At 39.6% G+C, this 5,418-nt stretch overlaps 1 non-coding gene and 1 pseudogene across 1 annotated transcript; both read right to left on the reverse strand.

Annotated features, from left to right (window-relative positions):
- Positions 1 to 1,177: 1,177 nt before the first annotated feature.
- On the reverse strand, positions 1,178 to 1,296 carry LOC112477376 (annotated as a pseudogene).
- A 3,410-nt stretch (positions 1,297 to 4,706) lies between these two features.
- LOC112477347 lies at positions 4,707 to 4,825 on the reverse strand. Its single transcript, XR_003045425.1, has one exon. It is a non-coding gene; the product is annotated as a 5S ribosomal RNA (ribosomal RNA).
- Between the last annotated feature and the right edge of the window lie 593 nt (positions 4,826 to 5,418).

Below are 5,418 nucleotides of genomic sequence, written 5' to 3' on the forward strand. Positions count from 1 at the left end.
GCAGCTCTTCCACACTTCACTAATATGTTTGCTTCCTACTCTCCAAATCGATGCACATAATTTTAATTTTCTCTAGTCATTAACTAGTTACCCCAACACTCACTATTGAATGAAATAATGTGAGGTCCCATGGTCCAGATTAGTGATGTAAGAATCTATACCTGATGGTGAAGGTGGGGTTAAGATGAGAGACATCTTAGAGGTAGAATAGACACAATTCAGCACAATTGGGGAGTGTAGGAGAGGAGAAATAAAAAGGGATCCTGAGGTTTCTTGCTGAGTATTTAAAGTTTTATGATGTCAGTGCAGGTACAGGAGCAGCTGGTTTTATGGGCAAGATAATGGGTTTGCGTTTGGCATGTTGGGCATCTTGGAGGCTCTCCAAGGTGATGGTGGTCAGAATTACCTCTCTGGACTGGAGAGAGGGTTGAAGATGGAGCTATGGACTTGGGATTCAACAACTAGAGATGGTTATTGAGGTCGAGGAAGTGGATACAGTCACCAAGGGAAAGAATACGGGGGAAGAATGGAGACAGGAGCCAGCTTGTGAAATACTCCTCCTCAGAAGTAGTCAGAAAAAGAAAATATGCCAAAGATGGGAAAAAAGAAGGTGTTGGCAAAGAGGCTGACAAAGAATCAAGAGTGTGAGTGTCAGGGGAGGGGCCAGAATCCGCGAGGAGATTGTGTTCAAAAGCCAAGAGCGAGAGCAGAACAAGGGCTGCCATGATTAAGATGCCAGTGGACACACTTGCATCAACACCCTGGGGCCCACGCTGGTCTGTAGGAAGTGAGAGACAAGAGAGGCCCCGCCTCTCTAAAAGGCCCCAAGACTCCATGGCTCTGGGTTCCCTTGCTCCCTTTCCATCTTTGATCTGGGGGGAGGGGTGAGCATAGGAACATGAAGGTAGAGGGGATGGATGGTACTATCATCTGGTGGACAAGGAGGAAAACTCCAGCCTCACACATCAGGTGTGTCCCAGTAAGTGTGTAGATGTCACAAAAGATTGGATGGGGACCCTGACCCCCAAGCAGATACCCTGGGATTGTTAGAGGAACATATACCAATCCCAGCAATTCCTTTTCTTTTCTTTTTTTTAGGCGAGGCAACCCTTGGTTGACCTCACAGATGGCAAGGACCTTGTCAGCTTACATTACCTTATTTTTTAAAACTTTTTTATGCCTACAGCACCTGGTCTTCCTAGGCGGTCTCCCATCCAAGTACTAACCAGGCCCGACCCTGCTTAGCTTCCGAGATCAGACAGGATCGGGCTTGATCAGGGTAGCCTGGCTGTAAACCCAGCAATCCCTTGTCTAAGTCACCTTAGCACCCACTGCCTGAGAGCTCTTCTTTTTAATACCACTTAACTGTTATTTCTTAATGTTTATTTTCCCTCTGCTCTTCTGCATGCAGCACCATAGCAGTTTTGACAGTTTTTAAAAATGAGTTGCTTCACAAATACTCTCTAGCTTTACATGTTCTTTTACCCCCTTGGAGGGGGACATATAGATGATATCTTCCCTTTCCTTGGTGTCTTCGCTCAGGAGAGTGGACACTTGGCCAAGATGGAGGCAGTGAAAGTCACCCTCTGCACACTGCAGCTTGGTCTAGCACTGAGCATTAAGGAGTATCTCAATAACCCCAATTCCTCATGCTCATCCTACCTATCTAGATGCACTTTGCCCAGCAGATTTATTTAGATATTATTCCACTCATCTATGAATAACTCAAGCCCAATGGTAGCAAGGCCAAATTATGACTCAGAACCCCAAAGCAAGTTATTAGTTATTGGCCCTTTTATTCTGATCGTTTTATCTGAGATGGCCAAGCTTGGACTAATAGATTCAATTGTGAACAGGTTGTCTCCTCCAGATCTGGCATTGGGTGATAAGCTGACATTGAGGAAGGACTGGGGCTGGAGACACCTGTCTCTCCCTCTCTGAGGCCAGAACAGGTGAAGCTGCCCATAACCATAACCATCATCCTGATCATAAACATAACATTTCACCACCAGCAACTCCCACTACACACATGCATGGGGCAAAGTAGCTCACAAGGTGCTTTTTTATGTGCTCTCATTTGGGTTATGCAAGAGCCCTTTAGGCGGCCAGGCCAGGATTGAAGCTGAATATTCATAGCAGCACTATTCAAAATAGTCAAAAGATGGAAACAGCTGATGAAGGAACAGAGAAAGTGTGGCGTATCTACACAACAGAATGTTATTCAGCCTCAAAAAGGAATAAGATACTGATAAATGCTACAACACGGGGGAACCCCAAAAAGTTATGCTAACTAAAAGAAAAACACAAAGATTCTGTTTATAGTAAATATTCAGAATAAGCCAATCTATAGAGACAGAGCAGATTACCGGTTGCCAGGGGTTAGGGTGGGGGTGGGGGCAGAAGGAAAGGGGGCGTGACCACTAATGAGTATGGGGTTTCCTTTTGGGGTGATGAAAATATTTTGGTAGAGATGATGGTTACACAACATCGTGAATGTACTAAATGCCACTAAGTTGTACATGTCAAAATGGTTAAAATGATGAATTTTACATTATGTGAACATAACAAAAACAAACTCATAGATACAGACATCAGAATGGTGGTTACCAGAATGGAAGGGGCTTGAGGGGAGGGTGAACTGGGTAAAAGGGGCCAAATTCGGTGGTGAGTAATAGAGTATGCAGATATTGAATTATAATGTTGTACACCTGAAAGTTAGATGTTACTAACCAATGTTAGTAACCACGATAAAAACCTCAAACAAAAACAAAAACAAAAAAACCCAAAACTAGATGCCGGGGATATTTATTCTTTTTAAATATTGAACCATGCGAATGCATTACTTATTCATATTACTTAATTAAACTAAAGAAAAAGCTATAAAAAAATAATAAACCAGTGTTCATTAGCTTAAGAAACTTGCTAAGGTCACCAGGGTCAATATTAGAACCCACAGTAGATTCAGGGCTTCTGACTCAAAAACCAGTGCTTCCACCTCTGGTAACCACAAATCTGATCTCTTTTTCCATGAGTTTGAGTGGTTGTTGTTGTTGTTTTGTTTTGTTTTAAGGTCCACATATAAGCGAGATTATACAAACACCTTAAACTCATGCAGAGCTATATGTCAATTATATTTCAATAAAACTGAAAAAAAAAACCCAAAGCTTCATCACACACAACCCTGCCTTTAAGCAAACCAACCAGTCAACAAACAACCCCTCCACAAAAAATAATAAACCTAGGGTTTCTCACGTAGTGAATGAGGTACATATTCAATAACATGTGGAAGAAAAAGATATGCATTACCTTCAGATTTCCTAAATAGGCAAAATGTTTAGTGTTCACAAGAGTGCTTAAAATGTGTTTGTATATGTGTGTATTTTGTGTGTGCATGTATGCTTGAGGCAAGTTTGTGTTTATATTTACTGGCATAATTATTAGTAAATATTTGTCGATTTTCTACTGTGTATTAAGTGCTAGAGATTCAAACTAACATGTGAAACATTTCCTGCCCTCACTCACTTCCAGTCCAGTTAGGAAACAAGGGTAACAGGATAGGGTACTGTATGTTGAGGGCAGTGTGAGTATTATAGGTGGTCAAGGAATCAGAAAATTCTATGGAGAGGTAACCCTTGAATGTAGGGAGAAGGCCTGCCAGGCAGAGAGCTATAAGGACATTTCCATTTGAAGGAGAGAGAGGTGAGTTTGAAGAGGTAGTTAAGGTCTGCATCCCAGGTTCAATTTGGATCTCAAGTTTTTACAAGAGAGAACCTCCGACTGTTCCTGAACAGGGTGTGACATGTACGAAGTTGAATTTCAGTTCTTCAGTGGTGTTGAAGATGGATTTAAAGAAGTGGAGCTTGAAGGAAGAGACTGTTAGGCAACTGCACTAGTCTCGGCATGAGCAGAACATCTGAATTAGAGAGTGGAGTCTAATTTCAACAAATATTTATTGAGCACGTACTGTGTGTCAAAAGCTCTGTTAGCCTTACCAGATGTCAAGATTTATTATAAAGCCATGATGATAAAAACATTGTGGTATTGGCAAAGGGAAAGCCAAATCCGTTATTCACAACAGTATAGAAGATGCCCCAAACTCATATAACTACATTAAAATGGCCAAATTTTACTGTATGTAAATTATATCTCCATAAAAGAATAAAATAACCTTATTTTGGGGGGGTCTATTTCTGGACTCTGTTTTGTTCCATTTATCTCTTAATTGGTTCTTACGTGAAGACTACACTGTCTTAAATATGTAATTGTATATTATTAAGTCGTGAAATGAGGAAGTATATAAGTCCTGCAACTTTGTTCTCAATGTTGCTTTTATATTCTAGGTCCTTTACATTTCCATATAAATTTAAGAAGCTGTTCATCAATTTTTTTCTTTTTTTTTCTTTTTGGTAAGAACATTTAAGTTCTACTCTCTTAGCAAATTTCAATTATATACTAGTTTATAAATTAAAAGAAACAACAACAAACCTAGTGGACTTATGATGGGGATTGTTGAATCTTTAGATCAATCGGATGATTTCAGGTCTTAAACTTGTTATATCCATGAACTCCATTTATTTAGATATTTAATCTCTCTCAGCAGCATTCTGTAGTTTTCAGTTAGATGTCTTGGAGGGTTTTTTTTGTCAAATTTATTTTCACGAATTTTATGGGGTTTTTTTTGTTGTTGTTTTTGTTTTTTTTTTTTAAGCCTACAGCACCTGGTCTTCCTAGGTGGTCTCCCAGCCAAGTACTAACCAGGCCCGACCCTGCTTAGCTTCTGAAATCAGACAGGATCAGGCATGTTCAGGGTGGCATGGCTGTAGACCCATATTTTATGCTTTTTGACATAAATGGGAGTCTTAAAATTTAATTCCCCAATTGTTTGCTGCTCGTAATTAAAACACAATTGATTTTGTATTTTGACTTTGGATCCTGTGAACTTGCTACATTCATTTATTCTAGTTGCTTTGCAAATCATTTGGGGTTTTCTATGTAAACAATCATGTTATCGGCAAGTAGAGAATTTTTTAAGCCATTGTTTCTGCTCTTTATGCCTTTCATTTCTTTTGTTGGCCTTATATTATTGGCTAGGACTTCAAATTCAATGTTAAGTATAAGTAATGAAAGTGGGGAGCCTTGCCTTGTCTTATAAACGATTTGCATACTCCATGACTACAACTGTATTCCTAGGTATATGGACTATATAAACTCTCACTTATATGTACAAGAATGCTTATAATAGAAAAGAAAAAAACAACTCAAATTCCTACCTATAAGTAAAGGAAAATGGGTAAATAAATTCATATAGTGGAATATGACACTGCAGTGAAAACCGATGAACTACACTGACCCTCAACGACATGGATAAATCTTAAAACACTATTGAATAAAACGTGCAATGCCACATAACGTAAAATA

The sequence above is a fragment of the Pteropus alecto genome, unplaced genomic scaffold (genome assembly GCF_000325575.1).
Source record: "Pteropus alecto unplaced genomic scaffold, ASM32557v1 scaffold123, whole genome shotgun sequence".
In the NCBI taxonomy this organism is placed as follows: domain Eukaryota; kingdom Metazoa; phylum Chordata; class Mammalia; order Chiroptera; family Pteropodidae; genus Pteropus; species Pteropus alecto.